Source organism: Tachyglossus aculeatus, chromosome 4, assembly GCF_015852505.1.
Source record: "Tachyglossus aculeatus isolate mTacAcu1 chromosome 4, mTacAcu1.pri, whole genome shotgun sequence".
In the NCBI taxonomy this organism is placed as follows: domain Eukaryota; kingdom Metazoa; phylum Chordata; class Mammalia; order Monotremata; family Tachyglossidae; genus Tachyglossus; species Tachyglossus aculeatus.
Genome location: NC_052069.1, coordinates 103449481 through 103473483, shown reverse-complemented (window position 1 = coordinate 103473483; position 24003 = coordinate 103449481). Strand labels below are relative to the sequence as shown.

The window sequence follows — 24003 nt, the reverse complement described above, 5'->3', positions numbered from 1 at the left end:
CTGACTCCCAGGTCCATGCTTTATCCACTAAGCCATGCTGCTTCTCACTGGAGCCAGCAGCTTCACTGTTCCTTTCTATGCTACAGGCTCCCTAATGGCAAAGAATGTCCATTTGTTCTCTTGGTCCAGAGCGGCTGAAACTGCTTAGACCAAACAAATATATGTGTTAAAAAATCTAACCACTGGTGAAGCTGCTCAAAATACCTTCCTGGATTGGTCCTCTTAAACCAAAAATTCAGATGCCAATTGATCGGAAATGGCCAAGACAGAGAGACAAATAAAGGCAATACCTTGTCTCTTTTTCTTTCCCAGTTAGTCAAACACAATCAATCATATTTATTGGGCACCTACCATGTGCAGAGCACTGTACTAAGCACTTATGGGGAGAATAGGATATAACAGAGTTGGTACATTCCCTGCCTTTAGTGAGCATATAGTGTAGATGGGGGGACAGAAATTAATAGAGCAGTGCTTGACACATAATAAGTTTAACAAATACTGCAATTATTAATATAAATGAATTATGGATATGAACATAAGTGTGGTATGGCTGAGGGAGGGGCAAATAAAGAGTGCAAAAACAAGTCCAATGGCAACGCAGAGGGAGACATAGAGAAGAGGAAATGAGGGCTTACTTGGGAAAGACCTCTTGGAAGAGATGCACTTTTAATACGGCTTTGAAGGTGGAGAGAGTGATTGTCTATTGGATATGAAGGGGGGGGGGGGGATTCCAGGACAAAGGTAGGACATGGGTGAGAGGTCTGCCACAAGACATATGAGACTGAGGTACAGTGAGTAGGTTGGCATTACAGGAGTGAAGTGTGCAGGCTGGGTTGTAGTAAGAAATCAGGGAGGTAAGATAGGAGGGGGCAAGGTGATAGTGCTTTAAAGCTGATGGTAAGGACTACCCTTCCCAGAACCAAACCAAGAACTAAGGGAAGTATTTTTAATTTTACATGAAGGTGGGTTCCTTTCTTTAAATACCAACTCGGAATCCTCCTATCATTTATCACCTTTCCGGATATGACAAAGGGAGATGGGAAGAACGGCATGTCTAGAAGTTCTTGTTCTGCTTATACTGAAGGACAGGCTTGAAGTTCAATGACAGAGTGATCCCTTTCTTCATTATTTTTGAAGAGGCTAGAATTATCAGTTCATTTAAACACAAACTCTAATTCTGCTCTTTCCAGCTCCTCCTCTTTCTCCTCCTCTTCCACTGCCTCCCTCATTTTTCTTTCACTAGGCTTTGGAGTTGAAGCAGCTTAAATGGCAGGTAGCAATGATCTCAGATTTTAGTACCATTTCTCTATTGTTTTAATGGCCCAACAAGTACTCTATTGTTTCTAAGCTATAAACACACTTCATTCTAGTAATTAGCTGTCAGAGAAGACCTGACGGCAGTTTAATGTTGTCCGCTCAAATCATATTAATGAAATGCAATCCACTCCAATGTCTTGAATGCGTGTCTGTAATTGCATTAAATAGAGAGGCTGGGGACATCAGGATCAAACTTCAGTCTATGCACAGAGCGTTACGATCAAGCACATTAATCCATTATTTCTTCAGAATCTGACAGCCAATTAATATTACAGGACTTCATATGCCGGAGAAAGGATTGATGTCCCTGTCATGATTTTGTTTTTTTTTAACGCACTAAAATGCCTGTTTGTGCTCAAAGATGTCAAAGGAAATGCTGGGTGTAATGTTTCTAATCAAAATCAATTGTTAAGAGGTGGAAAGGTACAAACTTTGAAATGGCCTGCTGTTCCAATAATACAAGAGATTTGATTATTTTAACATTACAGCTTTTAAACAATCACTTCAACACCTGATGTGTTTAAAAGAGAAACAACTTATATTAGCAACTATAATTCAAATACAGTCCATGATCAAAAACAATGTTATATGGGATATGTTCAATATGGGTGACCCTTTTCTGATAAAATTTAGTCATCATCTCAGATATTCTCAACTGGCATTTACCACTAAGCTTGTATGTTTACAGGGAGAGACTTCCAAGTTCTCAGCTTCCTTATTTTACTTAATAAAGCAGATTTTCTGTTAATCATCAAAGGCATAGATCTACAGAACTCTGAAAAGTCACATCAATATCCTAAGAATAATGCTAACTACAAAAAAATTTTTAGGTCAGTGATGAATTCAAAACGTTGAGAAATTTAAATAGATGAAGTTAAGACTATATTATTCCTATGATGGGCATCATTTACAGATGCCGTTCCATCATAAACAATTCCATGGTCGGATTTGATAACTTTAATATACCATCCCTCTAAGTACCAAGAGAAAATTAATCAGAGTAGCTATCTCAAATTATTTTGGATTTCTAGAACATGTTGAACTTCAGCACATCTCTTGGAAGATGTACTAAAAATTCAGTTGTGGATAAATAGTATAATTTTTACAAATATATTTGCCTTTTTCCTCAGGTGCAATAGACACTCTCTTGGAAGACTTACCTAAGAAAAACAGATATATTTTAGAGAACCATTACTTGAAAGAAATATTTATTGAATTTCATTTAAATCATCAGCTGTGAAGCTCTTAAAAAAATCAATCAATCATTCGTATTTATTGTGTGCTTACTGTGTGCAGAGCACAGTACTAAGTGCTTGGGGGAGTACAATATAACAGAGTTGGTAGACATGTTCCCTGCCCATAGTTTACAGCCTATAGGGGGGTACAGACATTTATATAAATCAAAATATTTTGGATATGTAAGTGCTATAGGGTTGAGGGAAGAATTAATAAAGGGTGCAAATCCAAGGGCAAGGGCACCGCAGAAGGGAACGGGAGAAGAGGAAATGAGGGCTTAGTTGGGGAAGGCCTCTTGGAGGAGATGTGCTTTTAATATGGCTTTGAAAGTGGGGAGAATGATTGTCTGTCAGGCATGATGAGGGAGGGCATTACAGGCCACAGGCAAGATGTGGGCAAGAGGTTGGTGGTGAGATAGCGAGATCAAGGTACAGTAAGTAGGTTGGCATTAGAGCAGTGAAGTGTGCATGATGGATTGTAGTATGAAATCAGGGAGGGAAGGTAGGAGGGGGCAAGGTGATTGAGTGCTTTAAATTTTCAGTTTGATGCAGAGGTGGCTGGGCAGTAGCTGGTATTCTTGAGGAGTGGCGAAACACAGACTCAACGTTTTTGAAGAAAAATGATCCAGGCAGCTATGAAGAATTGACTGAAATGGGGACAGACAGGAGGCAGGGAGATCAGCAAGAAGGCTGATCTCTTGATCAATCATATCAAACTTTTCTTCAAAAATTGGCATGAGTAGTTTTATTTTTAATTAATAATTAGGCAAAGTATTAATGTGTTGAATTTGACTAAAAATGAACAAGTAATGGTTTCCTTGGTCATAAACCAAAATTTAAGACAGTGCCTCTCTAAATATGCATTTTTTAATGGAATTTGTTAAGTGTTTACCATGAGCCAGGCACTGTACTAAGGTGCTGGGGTAGATAGAAGCTAATCAGGTTGGATACAGTCTATGTCCCATGTGGGCTCATAGTCTTAGTCCCCATTTTACAGAGGAGGTGACTGAGGCACAGAGAAGTGAAATGATTTACCCAAAGCCACACTGCAGACAAGTGGTGGAGCTAGGATTAGACACCTGGCCCTCTGACTCCCAGGGCCTTGTTATTTCCCCTGGGCTATGCTGCTTCTGTGCATCTCTCAAAAGACTACTGAAATTTATAACTGATTTCAATCTTTGTATCTATGGGTTTGGAAATAGGGAATTGGACACATTTTAGAAACAAAAGTCCATTAATAGTATGCATAAAGAGAATCAGGGAACTTTGGAATTACTGTGTGCTCAACACCAATGGTACAGTTAGCCTGACGAGCTTTGGGAAAAGATGATATTTATTCTCTAAGGAATACTGGGAAAATTTTATTTCCATAGCAGAGTGTATATACCCTCTTTACAGACTACCAGTTGTTTGCAATTCACTTTTTTTGCAATTTTGATCAATCAATTGTATTCATTGAGAGCTTCCTATGTGCTGTACTAAGTGCTTGGCAGAGTACAATATAACAGAGTTGGTAGACATGTTCTCTGCCCACAAAGAGCATACAGTCTAGAAGGGGATACAGACATTAATATAAATTTTAAAATTATGGATATATACATAAATGCTGTGGGGCTGAGGGAGAGGTTAAGTGTGCCAATCCAAGCCCATTGGCGACACAGAATAATAATAATAATAATAATAATGGCATTTGTTAAGCGCTTATTATGTGCTTTTAGACTGTGAGCCCGTTGTTGGGTAGGGACCATCTCTATATGTTGCCAACTTGTACTTCCCAAGTGCTTAGTACAGTGCTCTGCACACAGTAAGCGCTCAATAAATACGATTGAATGAATGAATGTGCCAAGCACTGTTCTAAGCGCTGGAGGTACAAGGTAATCGGGTTGTCCCACGTGGGGCTTATACTTTTAATCCCCATTTTACAATGAGGTAACTGAGGCACAGAGAAGTTAAGTGACTTGCCCAAAGTCACACAGTTGACAAGTGGCAGAGCCGGGATTACAACCCATGACCTCTGACTCTCAACCCCATGCTCTTTCCACTGAGCCACGCTGCTTTTCTAGAGTGGGGGAAGAGGAAATGACAGTTTACTAAAGGAAGGCCTCTTGGAGGAGATGTGCTTTTGATAAGGCTTTGAAGGAGGAGAGAGTGATCATCTGTCAAATATGAAGAGGGAGGGAGCTCCAGGCAGGAGGCAGGATTTGGCGAGATTGACGAGAGTGAAGTACAGTGAGTAAATTGACATTACAGAAGCGAAGTGTACAGGCTGGGATGTAGTAGGAAATCAGGAAGGCAAGGTAGAAGTGGGCAAGGTGATTAAGTGCTTTAAAACTGATGGTTAGGATTTCATGATCAAGCTTCTCTACCTATACTATGTTAGGAAAATCCAATTTCTACCCCTGGTATCAAGACTCTCTGAATTTCATGTAAGAGGTTTCGAGGAGCACTGTTCTACAAGCCGCAATACATAATTGTACTTGTGGTCATGAGTTCTTACATATAGGCACTTTGAGGCTGTCAAAGTTCTAAGCAAATTCAGAGCATATTTCATCAGCTGGTAACTAGGCTGTGATGAAAAGTCAAATTCAACCCAGGTCCACATTTCCTGGGTAACCATTTATTATCCTGTCCACACAACTACTGATCGCTTAAGTACAGTGCCTGGCATATAGTAAGCACTTAACAAATACCATTCAGTGGGGACTTCTGGTCCAGAGGAACAGCATTAGGGTTCTTAATCTAGCTTTATGGCTTAGTTGGGGAGTGGGTCCATGGGATCTCACTGCCAAGCAATTTAATCCAGTCTGGATCTGATGGAGCTACTTTGGAACGTCTCATCTTCCCATTATGGTTGATACCTGTCCCCAAACTCAAAATCTTGGTACCATCTTTGGCTGACCCCTGCTTTATAGCTCCTGTATTCAACCTGTATAAATCTGGCTATTTTTGTTCTTCCCTATTTACCGGATCTACCCGTTCCAAATTTATGAGAGCTACCCTAATTCAAGCTTTCATCATCTCCCAGCTGGCATTTTTCATTAGCCCTGGGTTCTAATCTTGCCTCCACCGCTTGTCTACTGTGTGACATTGGGCAAGTTACTTCACATCTCTGTGCCTCAGTAGCGTCATCTGTAAAATGGGGATTTAAACTGTGAACACAGTATGAGACAGAGACTGCATCCAACCCAATTGGCTTGTATCCCCTCCCAGTGCTTAGTACAGTACCTGGCACATAGTAAGCACTTAAGTACCAGAATTACTATTATTATTATTTTGTAGGAAGGAAGCAGAAGTCATCACAATCAATGGACCTGATGGAGGGTGTATATAAGCCCTGGCCCACGTCCTACCCCTGGCCTGGAATGCCCTCCCTCCTCACAACCACCAAACTAGCTCTCTTCCCCTCTTCAAAGCCCTACTGAGAACTTACCTTCTCCAGGAGGTCTTCCCAGACTGAGCCCCCTCTTTTCCTCTGCTCCTCCCCCCCTCCCCATCCCCCCTACTCCCTCCCTCTGCTCTACCCCCTTGCCCTCCCCACAGCACTTGTGTATATTTATTACTCTATTTTATTAATATGTGCATATATCTATAATTCTCTTTATCTATTTTGATGGTATTGACACCTGTCTACTTGTTTTGTTGTCTGTCTCCCCTTTCTAGACTGTGAGCCTATTGTTGGGTAAGGACTGTCTCTATCTGTTGCCAAATTGTACTTTCCAAGCGCTTGGTACAGTGCTCTGCACACAGTAAGTGCTCAATAAATGACTAAATGAATGAATGAATATCGAGAAGATTGTGATAGTCGGTGTGACTCTCTTTGGTTGATACTGTGCCCGACAGGGATCACCCTTTGGATCTCCATTTTACACATGATGAAACTAAGGCACTAAGAAGTTACATAAGGTCCTGGTGAGCAGGAAATATGTCTCCCAACTCTGCCGTGTGGTAATCTCCCATGATGAGCAGCATGGCCATGGGAAACAGCATGGCCTAGTGAATAGATCATGGGCCTGGAAGTCAGAAGGATCTTAGTTCCAATCACAGCTCTGTCAATTGTCTGCTGTGTGACCTTGGGCAAGACACTTAACTTCTCTGTGCCTCAGTTACCTCATATGTAAAATGGGGATTAAGACTGTGAGCCCCATATGGGACAGGGACTGTGTCCAACCTGATTAGCTTGTATCTACCCCAGCAGTTAGTACAGTGCTCTGCACATAGTAAGTGCTCAATAACTACCATTGATTGACTGATAGATTATGTAACTTGCCCAAGGTTCCACAGAAGGCAGAGTTGAGAAGCAGCATAGCCTACTGGAGAGAGCACAGGCCTGGGATTCAGAAGGACCTGTCAATTGCTTGCTGTGTGACCTTGGGAAAGTCACTTCACTTCTTTGGGCTTCAGTTTCCTCAACTTAAAATGGTGATCCCTGTTCTCCCTCCTACTTAGATTGTGAGCCCCAAGCGGTACAGGAACTAGGTCCAACCTACTTAACTTGCACCTAGCTTAAAGATTAGAACAGTGTTTAACATATAGTAAGCACTTAAATACCATAAAAAAGCAGATATAATAATAAAAAACCCATCAAACGATGCTGCATCCCAGCTGAAAGCTGGGAGTCACTTGCTGCAGATGAACCAACATTGTGAACTGAAATCAGGAGAAGAGTGGCTTGTTGGAGCAGAAGCTACAAAAGGATTATGAAACAAAGAGGCAAAAATGGAAACAGCATCAAGTGCCGCCTGCAACAAACAGGACAGCAGAAGGTCCAGCCTTTGTGTGTGCACAATTCACCCTGGATGAAGGACATATATAGCTAGCGCGCTCCCTCTCCCCCTTTCTCTGTCTCTCTTTCTATATAATAATAATAATGTTGGCATTTGTTAAGCGTTTACTATGTGCCGAACACTGTTCTAAGCACTGGGGTAGATACAGGGTAATCAAGTTGCCCCATGTGGGGCTCACAGTCTTAATCCCCATTTTACGGATGACATAACTGAGGCACAGAGAAGTTAAGTGACTTGCCCAAAGTCACACAGCTGACAAGTAGCAGAGGCGGCATTAGAACCCACGACCTCTGATTTCTAAACCCAGGCTCTTTCCACTAAGCCACGCTGCCCCCCCCTTCTCTCTTTCTCTCTCTCTCTATCTCTATATATCTATATACATATATATTCACAAACAAACACACACCTCGTACAGTATTCTGCAGAGTAGATATTCAAAAAATATACATCCCATTACTGGGGAAGACCAGTGGTCCACCTAGCTCTGTATTTTGTTGCAGTGGCAATAGGATGCTTGGAGGAACTGTGCAATGGTCATCGTCTTTGACATTTATCCTAATATTTAGGGACGGATAGTCAAACATCCCCAGCTTTTTACCTCCTTAGCCCTAACTTTCCCTCTAGTAGCCCACTGTGAACCACTTGTCTATGAATTTATCAAAGCCCCTCTTAAACTAATGGATATTTTGGGACTCTATGCATACAATCTCCTTGAAATAGCAAATTCCATGTGCTTTCCACCTTTTGTTTCGAGTTAACTACCTTCTATCAATCAATGGCATTTACTGAGTGCTTACTGTATGCAGGGCACTGTATTAAGTGCTTGGGGGGGTGTTCAATACAACAGAATTAGTAGGGATGTTCACATACAACAACACACAACTCTCCCTGCCTTCAAAGCGCTACTAAAATCACATCTCCTCCAAAAGGCCTTCCTAGACTAATCCTCTTTTGCCACATTTCTCCCTTCTGCATCACCTATGCACTTAAAGCCCCACAGGACTTAAATATACATCCAAAATTTACTGTATTGTCTGTCTTCTGCTCTAGACTGTACACTCACTGTGGGTAGGGAACATGTCTACCAACTCTGTTGAATAGTCCTCTTTCTAGGCACTGAGTACTTCCTTCAAGGAGCTCACTGGGTCTTGTCAGAACAATAGTCTAGATGTAGGCATACTAAAGTCCTATATGGTAGCAAAAGTATGCCTTTTGCTTGGTTTTCTATCCCTTTCCTGATAATGCCTAGTGTTCAGTGGAGTTTTCTGGCTGCTGTTGCTGCTGCACATTAGACCAATGATTTCAAAGAAGAGTTAACGACGATATCTTTCTTGAGTCAGACCTGATCATTCTGAGCTCATCATCATATATTTGTAATTTGGACATTTTTTCTCCTGGTATACTACCTCTCATTAGTTCACACTGAAGCTCTTTTGCCATTTTTCAGACCACTCACTCCATTTAAGAGGTCTTCTTGGCCTTTACCCCATCTTCCTAGCATTTTAGCACTCAAAATCATTTGATGTCTTCTGCAAACTTTATGATTTTACTCTCCCATTGATGAAGACATTAAACAAACCTAGTCCCAGCACAGATCTCTCAGAGAACCCACAATTCACATTATTCTAAAAAGTGATCATTTACCCCTTCCTTTTGTTTCTCATTTTTTAGACAGTTTTCTTTCCATGAGAGAATGGCCCCTTCAATCCCAGGATTATTCAGTTTCTTAAAAAGTTTTTGTAGTGGAACTCTGTCAAAGGTTTTTTTGAAAATCTTAGTACATTATGTGAACTGTTTTCCCTCTAGTCGCCTGCTTGTTGACCCCTTCAAAGAATTCCAGATGATTAGTGAGGTAGGATTTCCTTTTACAGAAACCACATATATTTCCTCAAAGAGACTGTGTTTTTCTACATGCTCCTTGACCACAAATTTAATTCTGATTCTACTATAACTGGTATTTATTTACCGCTTAATATGTGACAAACACTGTATTAAGCCCTGGGGTAGACACAAGATAATCAGGCCTCACATGGGGCTCACAGTCAAAGTAGGAGAGAAAACATGTATTGAATCCCATTTTGCAGATGAGGGAACAGAGAAGTTAAGTGACTTGCCCCAGATCACAGAGCAGGTACTCGGCAGATCCAGGATTAGAACCCAGGTCCACTGACTCCCCGGCCCATGCTCTTTCTACTTGGCCATGATTTTACCTGGTACAGAAGTGAGATTTAGCTCTATAATTTCCAGGATCACCTCTGGAATCCTTTTAAAGGAAGGGAGTGCCATTGGCAATCTGCCAGAACTTTAGGACTCTGACTATCCACAATGACAGATTAGACAATTGCCAGGAGTCCTGCAATTTCACTCAGTTTCCTCAGAACTCTCAGGAGAAGCCCACCTGCTTGTGATCATTTGTTTATATCTAGTTTAGCAATCTGACCTACAGTATCCTATGTGATCACCACAGTCTGATCTAGTTCCTCAGACCGATCTGCAACAAAAATAATTTCATGGTGGAAACATTTTGATCATAGTTTTAAATAAAGCCTGAACTAAAGGATTCACTAAGCTTCTCAGGGATGAAAAGGAGACAGTCAAGGACACCTCACCTTTAATCTCTTGATCATCAGGCAGTTTCCTAGCCAGCTGCCCTTTGGAATCTCACACTCCAATAGGGAGCTGCCCATTTACACTTGGGGAGAGTAAAGGGAAAATGGGCCTCCTATTATAAGACACATGCTTAATTTGTTTTTCCAAGAAATTCAGGCATCACTTAATACAACAAAATCATACAGCAACTAATTCTAGAAAAACAATCATCCAAAGACAAATTTTAGAAAGAAATTGCTTATTTCAGAGACTTAAAGGATGAGTACATTGCAGTCTTCTACTTAATGCTACTACCTGCTGGGTATAGCTCCAAGGCACAGATCTGACATTATGCCACGTAACTGGAGTCCTACATGGGTTCTGCATGTAAAAAACCTTCAGAAACACCTTGCAATGAGCTGAGTCCCTACACATCAACTCACTCGTTACACTCTTACCCAAAGGAGAACATGACTGGCAGACACAAGAGAGTGCAATTGGCACTGCAGAAGGTACTAGTATTATAACCAATTCCTCCACTCAGCTTCTCAGTCCTATTCAGGATAAAAATAATAATAATAATGATAATAACAGTACTTGTTAAGTGCTTACTATCTGCCAAAGAGAGGGTAGCCTAGTGGACAGAACACAGACTTGGGAATCAGAAGGACCTAGATTCTAATTCAGGCTCTACCACTTGTCTGTTGTGTGACCTTGGGCAAATCACTTCACTTCTCTATGGTTCAGTTACCTCATCTATAAAATGGGGATTAAAATTGTGAGCCCCATGTAGGACAAGGACTGTGTCCAAGCTGATTCACTCATATCCACCCCAGCGATTTGCACAGTGCCTGGCACATACTAAGTGTTTAACAAATACTATATTAAAAAAGGGACTATATGGCAAGCACTTAACAAATACCATTAAAAAAATCAGGTCCCACATGGAGCTCACAGTCTGAGTACAAGGAAGAACAGGTACTGAATCCCCTTTTTGCAGTTGAGGAAACTGAGGCACACGGAAGCTAAGTGACTTCCCCAAAGTTACACAGCAGGTATGTGGTGGAGCCAAGATTAGAATCCAGGTCTTTTGATTCCCAGGCCTGTGCTCTTTCCACAGGCCATGCTGATCAAAACTATTTTGTCGTGTCTGATGGGAGGCTACAACACCAATGGTAAAGGATTACAATGAGCCTTACATGTTCTCTCAATTATTTGGTCTTCTTATGGCCAACAAAACAGTTACCAAATAGCTGGCAGGAATAGTGGGTGCAGTCTGGATGGATGCTCTGCCAGCACATCAAACTCGGCAGATCCAAAACTGAACTCATTTTCCCTCCCAAATCCCCTCCTTAACCTAACTTTTCCTTTCGTAGTTGACACCACCACTATCCTCCCTGTCTCTGAAATCTACCACCTGGATATTATACTTGACTCATCCCTCTCTTTCAATCCCCATATACAATCTGTTGCCAAATCCTGTCTTTTTCTTGAACAACATTTCCTGGATCTGCCAGGTCCTCTCCATCCAAATGGGCAGCATGCCCTTGCAGATACTTTATCATATCCAGCTATCCAGCTCGACTACTGCATCACCTTTTTGCTTATCTCCCTGCCTCCTGTTACTCCCCTCTCCAGCCCTTACTTCATTTTGCTTCCCAAATCATTTTTGTGCTATGTCCTGCACACATTTCCCTATTCCTCCAATGGCTGCCCATTCCTCTTGGCATCAAGCAGAAACTCCTATCCTTTGGCTTTAAAGCAATCAGTCTTCTCCCTCCTATTTATCCACTCTTTTCTACTATGACACCCCAGCTCACATCCTTGGTTCTTTTCAAGCTAACCTATTCACTGTGCCTTATTCTCCTCTCTCAGAGTACTGTGTTGGGGAGAGTGCAAAACAGAGTTGATAGACATGCTTCCTGCACGCCACCAACTTACAGCTGATCTTGCTGGGTCCTTTTTATTTATCTTTTTAATAGTATTTCTTAAGCTCCTACTATGTGCCAGGCACTGTACTAAGCACTGGGTTAGATATAAGCTAATCAGATTGGACACAGTCCATGTCCAACATGGGGCTCACTGTCTTAAAACTCCTCTTCACTGATAAGGTAACTGAGGGACAGGGAAGTTAAGTGACTCGCCCAAGGCCATACGGCAGATAAGGTGTGGGGCCGGAATTAGAACTCAGGTCCTCTGACTCCCAGGTCTGTGTTTTTTCCACTAGGCCATGCTGCTAGCCTTCCAAAGAGTTGGGATCATTGCTTCTTGCTTAAAGTAGTGAAACTAGTTTTAAACAAAATAGGTGAGCATGCTATGTCATGGAAATAGACATACACTTTAGAAGTGCTTGAAGTGATTATTTGGAGAGGTTGAGAGGTGGGAATAGAAAACGTTGGAAATCATTGGGGTAATTTACAGTTGTGTGAGAAGCCCAAACGATCCCTCTTCTCTCTCCTAATAACATGCTAAAGCCTCTGCTGTGGATCTTATCTTGACTCAGAATAACCACTCGCCCTTTACACTTTTTATTTTAGAATCACCAACCAAAAGACCTTCTGTCAGCAGTCACTAATGACCACACATACCTCTGGAGTTTTACAACACTGGTCTTTGCCCAGATTTAGATGTGGGTAAAATCTACCCCAAAACTAACCCTCCACTCTCCTTTGTTTCCAGTCAATTTAAAGGTATTTACTGAACTCCTCCTGAGGGAAAGCAACAACAATCGAAACAACACAAAACACACATTTCATGCCAATAAAAGGTATAAAAAACAAGCCTCTTCTGGAGAGCACATCTTCTCAGAAGACCCAGAAATCACTTGCCTCAAATTCATCCCTATGCTGTTCATCCATCTTCATTCCTAAAGCTCTTAACTGCTTCATCGGCCACAAGAAATATCTACCTTAGGACCAGTAATAGGAAAAGCTAATCAACAGATGTAAGGGTGTTGATCAGAATTAAATATACAACCATCTTCCAATAAGAGATTTACCTTTCTTTCCCCCAGCTCATGAGAATTATCTCTTGCTAACTTTACTAAGATTCCAGGAAAAACAATCATTATTTAGTACTGTGCTCTGCCCACAGTAAGCACTCAATAAATACCATTGATGATGACGATGATTACTGCAAGATCACTATTTGGCCACCAAATTCATAACACTGAACTCTCGCATTGCCTGAGGGAAATTTTTATATTACACTAGGCAAAGTCCTGCTGGGGAAGCAATTTCTGGTGAATTTCTCTCACTTTTTGGTAATTTCAGAACTCTTGCCCACTCATCTTTCTTTCCTTCAATCTTTCATTCAATCATGCATTCATTCACTCATTCATTCAGTACTGTTTTATTGAGCACCTCTTGTGTGTAGAGCTCTGTACAAGGTACTTGGAAGGGAACAACAGAGATAAAGACATGGTCCCTACCCTCAAAGTGCTTGCAATCTATTGGAGGAGACAAGCATTCTTCTTGAGCATTAATACTGCAAGGCCTCTAAATATTAAGCTACACTTACATGAATACATTATCTTTTCTTTAGGTTTCTTAGACCCAATGTGAATATAGCTGCAAGCCAAATTATTTAAAAATTTGGGTACCCTCTCAAAAACCAGATAATTGACTTCCATTGCAAGACAACTTGAAGAGGGTTCTGAATGTGCAATCTGTCTTGGAAGATCTGTGATGAGAAATCACTAGGAAATTACAGTATTAGCACTGAAATGTGCCTTCAACAGACACAGCCATCCTGAGGCAAATGCAGTTCTGTCCCGACTGATCCTTGACAGTATTGGTCTTTTGGAAAGGCAGAGATATGTTGGGTTTAACTGAATGGAAACGAGGGCTTCTGTCTGATTTGCCTCTCACAGATTTCTTTGTTCTCCTGTCATTTTGTTCTGCCAGTGGTTAGTAGAGAATCAGGTAAGAAAAAAAATCACTTGGGAAAATCACCACAAAATAAATGGCAAGAAAAAAATATAGGTAGTTTCCTAACTAGCTTTCCACAGGAAAAATGTACTTTGAAACAAGGAAATAAGAGGGAAGAACACATCTGGCAAATTTCCCAAGGAGCATGCAATATAGGAATATATCTTGTCCTAATGATGGTGCAAGCTCCAACTGGTAATTATGAGTTTCCAGGCAGCCTTCATTTAGGAAGGGAAATCCTCATCTAGATCTACTAAGTGTAGCACCTAAAGGCTGGAAAAATCTCAAAAAATTCAAAGTTTTTAGTTTTGGTTTGATTAATATTCAGTCAGTAAAAGATATGTCTTAAATGGGGCTACACATTTCCTAAGTCCCTGGCAGGGAGGTGGAAGAGGGTGGGGGAGTTTTATTTTGTTAATTTAATAAAAATAAAATGATAATTATAGTATTTGTTAAATGCTTATTATATGCCAAGTACATAGCAAGCACAAGGGTAAATACAAGATAATCAGGTTGGACACAGTCCCTGTCCCACATGGGGCTTGCAGTCTAAGTAGTAATAGTATTTATTAATCGCTTACACTTACACTGTACTAAGTTTGGGAGAGAATACAACAGGTGGGAATTAGACATGGTCCATGTCCCTCATGGGGCTTAAAGTCTTAGAGGGAGAAAAGGTATTTAAATCCTCATTTTACAGACCAGGGAACTAAGGCACAGATAAATTAAGTGACTTTCCCAAGGCCACACTGCAGGTCATGGCCTAGTGGAAAGAGCATGGACGTGGGAGCCAGAGGACCTGAGTTCTAATCCCAGCTCTGTTACTTGTTTTCTGTGCGACCTTGGGTAAATCACTTAACTTCTCTGTCCCTCAGTTTCCTCATTTGTAAAATGGGGTGTTTGACACATAGCAAGTGCTTAAATACCTTAATTATTATTCATTATTAAGTGGCGTTTCTAGGATTAGAACCCAATTCTTCTAACTGCTGGAAGACCTGTGCTCTTTCCACTAGGCCATGCATTACTCAATGATGGGGTATAAGGTGATCCTTTGTGATTTTTTTTTTTTTACTTTTGATTTAGGATCAATCAATGGTATTTATTGAGAGCTTATTATGCACAGAATGTTGTATTAAGCACTTGGTAGAGTACAGTAGTAGCAAAAGATGTGTTTATACCTGGGGAACTGTGCATTGTTTGGGAGTGAGAAGGGCCAGGGTGGAGTCTCCCTGCCCACTAGGCCTATCCAATTCCAAATTTAAGGTTGCAAAATTTCCACAATACTGTGTGAAATTTTGAGGGGCAGGAGTGGGGACTTTCTACTGATTATCGCTAGGTGGGGGTGGTCTGAGGGAAAAAGAAGAAGTGAGCTTGCTGGGGTATCACTGCTTCAACACCTTTGCTACCTTAGTAGGTTTGGCCAACTCTCAAGCACTTGGGAAACTGCTTCCCAAGGATGTCTTTCTCTGGTCAACACCAAAATTTCTCCATTTATAAACTCCTTGAAGACAGGGAATGTGTCTACAAATTCTGCTGGATTGTGCTCTCCCAAGAGCTTAGTAAATTGCTCTGCACACAGTAAGCACTCAATTAATACCATTGATTGATTGGTTGATTACAAACCATCTTCATCCCTCACCAGGAAGTTGTCATGGATTACTTGCCCCTAAACCAATGGAGTCTAAAATAACTTTACTTCATTGACTCCTAAAAGCTCTGTTCTGTAATTACGCATCCAATAATCAAGATAAGCTGCTGACATATTAAAGAAAAAAATCAATGTCAGCCTAGTTTAAAAATGAGCAAAATGATTGCTGGTGGTATACACTACTAATGTTAAATGGTGACTTTTTCAAGTGTTCATTTCAAAGGAAGTCCATGGATACTTGACATCAATATCCAATTTGTGTTTCCCAGATATAGTATGTTCAGAAACAGTCGGTGACTGAGCTAGCCTGGAAGGGCAGATAAATCCAAAAATAAATTAAGATACGTTAAAGCAAACAAAGGTGCTAGGAAACAGACATTATATAAATAAATAAAATGTTACTTTACTCAGAATGCACTGTTCAATTTATCTGGGAATCTACACACATTAAGCATTTTGTTTTTGTTTTTTAAAAAACAATGTTTATATTTGCAGTGTACTGGTTTCCTAAAAATTCCCTACATCTCTTGATAATGAAGGGCAGCTTAAAAAGAGTTAAAAATACGCCCCTGCTGAAGTCTTAACAAATTGAATCTTATTTAATTAGATACTGTATTTGGGGAAAAAAATGAAACAAAATTCTTTCATTAACTAAACCATACTCCCTTAAAGGCAACAATATGCTCCCCTCTGTCAGGACAGAGTGGAGTGAAATCTTTATTTTAATTGGGGTTAGCTGAGGGGCCATTTGGCTTCAGATGCTTTGTTTACCAGCCCTAAGCTTTATGGCTGAACCAGGACATGAAATATTCCATTACACAACCATTCCATTTTAAAGCTTTCTTTCCCAAAGATTTTTCATTTGTTAAATGTAGTAAATTACAGCCAAACAATTTTTGACAATTTGAAATAGAATATTTAAAGATCCCTCAGTGATGGGATGATCACAGATGGCCTTCGGTCAAAAATGGTTATGTTTTTGTTTGGCAATGTGGATTTCATTTTCAGTAGTACAAACATGCATATTTAGAACAGTTTGTTAGGTCCCCTGTCCACTGCTGCTTCCCCCAAATCCCAGTGGCATTCTTCAGCTGGAATACTCCGTGCTGCTTCCTAACTGTAACAATTCCCAGTGCCTGAAGCCATTATCTTGGGTGGTCTATGCAAGCCACTCACACTATGATGATTTTCAGCAGTCTTTTGAAAATATAGTAATTTGCAGATTGCTCACCAGTCCCAATAAACTTACTTCAACATAAACAGCTTTTGCAAGTGGGTGCTTCCACACAGACAACCTGGTCTAGGAGCGTTTCATTAGTTTCTAGAGTTGTTTTTTTAATGAAGACTTTGCCCAAAGGGAAAGAAAATATGAGAACGGGAGAACCTAAGAAAAGCCATTGCTGGGCACCACCAAAAGTCCACTCAGTTCAGTGTTCTCTCTCCGTTAGGGGCCACATCATGTTTAGAGAAACCATAAGAGGAAGTGGGAGGATGCAGCAGGAAGTATTGGGTAGGGACTGTCTCTATATGTTGCCAAATTGTACTTTCCAAGCGCTTAGTACAGTGCTCTGCACACAGTAAGCGCTCAATAAATACGATTGATGATGATGATGAAGCTTGGCTGCTCCTTCACCACTGAGCCTTGAGGTCTACCAGCCCGGAGAGAGCCCACTCCGCCTCACTTCTACGTTGGCAGGGTGAAGATTCAGCGACCCCATACCTTCCCAACTTTTAGAACACTAGGAAGGCTGTGGCTGCAGCTGTGGTCACTGTGAGAGGTGGACTTTCAACAGTCCTACTTGAGCAGTGAGACACCCAGACGCTGCTTTTCTAGCCAAAATGCTCTATTGCTTTTTCTGTACTCATTGGTCCCTGTCTTTTCATGAGGTTTTTGTATTTCCAATTGTTCAATCTTTCCTCATACATCCGTCATCCAAAACCCCCCACCCACTTTGCTGAGCTCCGTGGGGGCCAGAGGCTGTGTCTAATTCTCATCCATGTACATTTTCCCAGGACTTAATCAATCAATCATATTTATTGAGTGCTTACTCTGCGCACAGCACTGCACCAAGGGCTTGGGACAGTACAATATAACAGAGTTGATGGCACGTTCCCTGCTCACATCAAGCTTACAGTGTGGATGGGGAGACAGGCATTAGTATAAATAAAATAAACTATGAACATGTACATAAATGCTGTGGGGCTGTGGTAGGGGTGAATAAACGGTGTAAATCCAAGTGCAAGGGCTTAATACAGAGCTTTGTTCACAGAAGAAACACTATTGAATAAATGATGAATGAATGAGATAGTTGCCTCTTTGGTGGCCAATCCTAATGTTTAGGAATGTATATCTATCATTCATAACATTTCCCTTTGACATTCCAAACTTTACCTTCTAGTAATTACAGACTCATCTATGAATTAATTCAAATTCCTCATAAACATACTAATACTTTCTGGGTAACAAATTCCATGTGCTAAACTCACTGTGAAGAAGTGTTTCTTTTTATTTGTTTTGTACCTAGCACCCTCATGCTTCAGTGGGTGCCCTTTGTCCTGGTCGTGTATCTGGTGAACAATAATTCCATGACTGGCATTTAACATCCTCCCTTTTTAAAAAAAAAAAATGAAGGACATGATTTAAGTCTATAAAATCCCTTAAATCTACAAAAGGTCTTAGCAATGACAAAGGAATGAGCTCAGCAATATTCTAGAATATACAGCTCTACTAAGAACCTGCATATTCTTTTATAGTACCAATCAGCAATTTACTAGAAACAGAAACTTTGACTAATATATAAATTTATGTTTTCCAGCTCATTTACAGTTGAAATATATCAACAAACATTTTTTCACATAAAATTTTAAGTTTTAAATGATCACAAATCCATTTCTCATTTTCATGGTAAAGCTTATTTTATCAGCAACTTTTGGGGAAAGAAAACAACTAAACATTTATATTCCCAAAGTAGCCACTTTAAAAAAGCTTTCACTTTCCCAATTCAAAATCTACTTAGCCTCTTTCAATTCTATTTTGAAGGATTTGCATCTGGCTAATAATGTCATCTTTCACTGTTTGAAGAGAACAAATAATAAGAAAATTACTGCATCAGCTAGGTTTTGTAATCCCAGAGCCACTCAAACAAGAAACAAGCCCACAATGAAACTAACTAAACTTTTAGCAAGAGGAATACTTGACTTTTTTCTCATAGATGGAAAGAGAGTCACACTGTTTGTACCCAGAAAATAAAACTGAATTCAAGTAAACCTTTGAATTCTGAGTGAGCACGCTCTTATAAAAAAACATAAGCATTTCAAACTAGCATTATTCATGGGTAGAAATGACATCCATGAAGTTTTTTTATATTTGCCTTGCTGTACATCATTTGCGAACCCCTTTCTGAAAAATGAAAGAAAATGGCTGCTTTTTCTGGTTGGTAATTAATTTCCTGAAAAATGATCACTTAACCGTGTCATGATCCTCTAAAAAATAATCAATAGACAAACTGACAATATGCTTATATTTCTCTAATTACGATAAGAACATCCAGTGGTTGTCCATCCACCGCATCAGACAGAAACTCTTTGTCATTGGCTTTTAAGCATTCAATCACTTCACCCCCTTCTTACCCTACCTCGCTGATTTCCTACAACAACCCAGCCTGCAAACTTCGCTCTTATAACGCCATTCTGCTCACTGTACATTGATCTCATCTATCTTGCTGCCAACCCCTTGTCCATGTCCTCCTTCTGACCTCGAACTCCCTCCCCCTTCATATACGACAGACGACCAGTCTCCTAACAATTGAGGCCTCATCTCTCCAACTCCCTCTTCCTTCTGCGTCTCCTATGCACTTGGATCTGTACCCTTTAAGGATTTAATATTCCCTCCATCCTCTCCCCACAGCACTGCACATATCTGTAATTTATTTTCATGTCTACCTCCCCCTCTAGATTGTATGCTCTTAATGGATAAGGAATGTGTCTACCAACTCTGTTGTACGGTACTCTCTCAAGACTTTAGTACAGTGATCTGCACACGGTAAGTACTCAATAAATGCCACTGATTGATAAATTAATTGTAGATATTTAATGGAGAAAAATATTTATTTAAAAAACTCTTGAATCTACTAGCCAGGCAATTCTAAGCAGAGGCTCATGTGTATACAAATAAATATCAAGAAAGTGTCAATGGAAAATGACAAGAGAACAGGTGAAGTGTGATTGATGTGTTAATTGTATTAAAAAATAATACAGCAAAGACAGAGAATCTGAAATACTAATTATCATAATGGTATCTATTTTATAACACATTTTCAGACTTGAAAAAGACATTTTAAGTCATTGGAATGCTGAGTGGAATACCTCCAGCTGTGCTGTGCATAAATCACATACACTGTACATACATAGCTTATTTAAATACAAAATAAAGTTATGACTTACAAAATGCCCATTTCAGTCACAATATAATATTTCTCACTGCCAAAAGCAGTGAAAAGAAATACGGAAACTATGAATTAAGTTAGAAGTAGTAAAGAATTAAAGGACTCTTTCCATGTTTCAGCAGGCAAGGGAATCTTATTTTAAAAAACAGCATTCTGAGGTTCCCAAAAATGGATATATTCATGAATGAAAGGTTCATAGTGATTATAAGAAGCCAAGTTGAGGAAAAGCAGAAAGAAGCAGTCTCTAGACATAAGCTTGTTGTGGGCAGGAGCTGTTCTCTACCAACTCTATTTCTATTTCTTTATTTCTATTTATTCTGATGACTTGACACCTGTCCACATGTTTTGTTTTGTTGTCTGTCTCCCCCTTCCAGACTGTGAGCCCATTGTTGGGTAGGGACCATCTCTATATGTTGCCAACTTGTACTTCCCAGGTGCTTAGTACAGTGCACTGCACACAGTAAGCACTCAATAAATACGATTGAATGAATGAATGAACTCTGTTAGATTGTGCTCACTCAAACGTTTGGCACAAGGCTCTGCACACAATATGCACTGAATGACCACGAGTGATTTATTAATTAAAAAGTGAGGGATTTTACGTAGCAAATTTCTAATCATGAAGATGCATGTCAAGGAGACAACCAATTCACTGTTTGTTCAAGTGTTTTTTGGAGCCATTATGGGGAACAGAACATTAGGCTCAATGGACAATTAACTTGACCCAGCCATGGCATTGCTTAAATCTGTGTATTCTTACTGTCTCTCAAATACACTGTTACAAAACTACTGAATCCACAGTACTAAAGGAAATTCTTCCAGCAAATTGAAATGCAGCCTAATTTAAAATAAAAATTGAGACATATAAATGTAATGAACCAGGCTTCAAATGCAGTTTAATAAGTGCCAAGTACACCAAAATACTCATAAATCATATCTATTAACTCCATTGTACTCTCTCAAGCTATTAGTACAGTGCTGTGGACACAGCAGGCATTAAATGAATAGTACTGATTGATAAATAAAATTCCTTTATAGACTTTAACTGTTCCAATGTACTACATTTGGCGAGAGTGAGATGTTTGAATAATTTTACTTGGTAGACCAAGCAGGAGGGTATCAACAGCTCCAGGCTAAGAAACACATCCGAGAACAAGGCAAAACTGTCATTCAGACTGGGCCCACTGCTTACTTTGCCTCCAATTTTGCCAGTGTGGTAGCAGGCACACTGCAAAACCTCATGACGTGGGCAACAGAAACTCAGGGCCCCACTAAGAGATGGCCCTGCAGAACCACTAGGGGAACCGGAGTCAGCATTCCAAAACACAGATCCTGAGATGTCAACGTCATCACACATGCAGCATGACATGAAGATGCCACCCAACTGCCATTTTGGGGAAGTCCGCCCAATTTGGACTTCCTAGAATGTTTCTCCGGGATATTCAGGCCCCCTCGATTGTTCACAGCTTCTGCGTTCCCCTCCCAGGGGTGAATGCGTGTGTGCTCAGGTGACACACCTCAGCCTCAGAATTCATTATCAGGAGCCAAAGCAGAGGGAAGCTGGGTGCTGAAAATTTCAATAATGGACATAAAAGTATCTGGTACCAAGTGCACACAAAAGAGGGGACTCACCCTCTGATAACCAGATTGGCATAAAACTGGAAAACTGGCCCCACTAGTTAAAATGACTATTAGTTCCTCTACCCCAAAGGTTTACTCATCAGGCCAGGAAACCCAAAGGCATGGCCCTAGAGCAAGACAACTCATCTTGGGTCATACAAAAGTTTGGTGGCCAGTGGGCAATTGTCCATTTGATCAAAGAGAGAAGGGCCAAGACTCTGCAAAGCAATGTCTTTTGGAGAGTAAAGATTTTCACATTTTAGATGGGCATCAGAATAACACTGATGAGCCCAGCTGAGCATAGTATTCTAGGTGCTGAACAAAAACTGAAAAGGATTACATCTTATCAGGTAGGAGTTGACCAAATAACACACGCAACAGAAAAAAAGATAAATAGAGCCCTAAAGGCCCTTTTTGTGGAAAAGTTTCTGCATGGTTTGGCATTTCTAGTATATTTTCCACATGCTAAGAGCAGCTCTCTCCTCTCAGGATCGCACCTGGAGAGTTTCCAGTACTATACCAGTCTCGGCTATGGGAGGGAGAGTCAAGCAGAGGCATATCCATTCCGTTCCTACATTGGGCAGTGGCTAGTGAGTGGAAGGCAATCTGCTACAAGTCAAAACTCACCTGTGCTGGGCAGCAGCGGCATGGGAGAGAATCAAGGGCAGACTCCACACAAATTTACTATGTGGAAGAAGGCAATGGTAAACCATTTTCATACTTTTAGCAAGAAAACTCTATGGATACACTACCAGAACATTTGCAGATGGAGATGGGGCATTCTGGGAGAGATGTGTCCATGGAGTTGCTATGGGTCAGAGACGACTCCACATCCTAAGACAAGACAAGAGCATCTCTAAAATTGTAAGCTGAGCTTACTCTAATTTTTGCTGAAGATGGGAAAATCAGGGCATCAACTGGTTTGCTGATGGCAGAGAGCAGCTATCGTGCCATGCCCAATTAACTCCCTTAATTAATCAATCAATCAATCATATTTATTGAGCACAGTAAGCTGGTGCTAAAAGAACAATGTATGAAGGCTGGGCTGTAGTAGGAGATCACTGAGGTGAGGTAGCGATGGGACGAGCTGATTGAGTGCTGTAAAGCCAATGATAAGGAGTTTCTATTTGTCACAGAGGTTAATGGGCAATGCCTGGAGGTTCTTGAGGACCGAGGACACATGGACTGAACTTTTTTTGGAAAATGATCCATGCAGCACAATGGAATATGGATTAGAGTGAGGACAGACAGGATGCAGGGCGGTCAGCAAGGAGGCCGATGCAAACTCCAAGCTGGGTAGGATAAGTGTTTGGATCAGCATGATAGCAGTTTGAATCGAGAGGAAAGGATACCCTCAGAGACCCTTCACAGCTTTCCAGGTACACAGCACAAACTGCTGTTGTTTGTTTCCCCATGGAAGGATTAGAACAATTTGTTGCTTTCTTGTTTGCTTTAGCATAGTATAAAGTTTGCTACATCTCTATACTTGGTTATAGAGCTAATTAAATCTCCATTTTGGGTTTTATCAGCTGTTCCCTCTTCCACCCAATGCCCAGCTGGAAGGGGTGGAGACTGGACAATTTTCCCACCAATGGTCCAGGATGGGCATTGCCTGAATGAAGGTTTTTTCCACCTGGCCAGGCTGCTTCTCCATTCTGCCATACTGTGAGTTTTACCAGGAATTCTGGTTAGACTTAGGGAATTAAAGGATCTGTTGTGTGACAAATTGAGCCTGTTTGGACCTAGTGCCCTGCAGTTTCAGAAGAAATGGTCCTTTCTCATGTGTGTGTGTATTTGCTCAGGGGCATACTAGAGCATGTTTTTATGGTATTTGCTAAGAACTTACTATGTACCAGGCACTGTTCTAAACGCAGAGGTAGATACAAGCTAATTAGGTTGGACACAGTCCATGTCCCACATGGGGTTCAGGCTTAATCCTCAGCACAGAGAAATGAAGTGACTTGCTCAAGGTCACAAGGCAGACAAGTGATAGAGCCTGGATTAGAACCCAGATCCTTCAGATCCCTAGCCCCGTGCCCTAGGCTGTGATGTGTGCTTTGCAAGAATGCAACCCCTACAGTACAGAAAAACTGAGTGAACCTGTGCTGAATGTTTGATGCTCCAGAGTGAGAACCGTCTTGCAAAGCTCAAAAACGTCCCTCACATTATGCTTGGACTTGAGAGGCTGGACCTGCCACTAGAGACTGCCCAGCCCTCTCTGAGGAGGGAACAGCAAGGGAAGGATGGTTTGTCAGCAGATCCGCAGATGTCTCAAAAAGCAAACACCCGTCATTGCCTTAAAAAGCCAAAGCCCAGCCCTTTCCTTCAATTAACTCATTTTCAAGTTTCCTTTTTTATTATTGTTGTAGCTATTACTACTAAAAGACTACCCAAGAGGTTGATCCTTCACAAGCCAGAGATGAACAGTGGGTCATG

General features: G+C 40.8%; 1 protein-coding gene and 1 non-coding gene across 5 annotated transcripts in view; one reads left to right on the top strand and one right to left on the bottom strand.

The window, feature by feature from the left end:
• The window catches only part of DENND1A (DENN domain containing 1A), a 514969-nt gene that overhangs the window by 113359 nt on the left and 377607 nt on the right, over positions 1–24003 (bottom strand). The gene's annotated exons all lie outside the window — the stretch shown is intronic.
• On the top strand, positions 22047–22184 carry LOC119927909. The gene has a single exon (XR_005450874.1). It is a non-coding gene; the product is annotated as a small nucleolar RNA SNORA7 (small nucleolar RNA).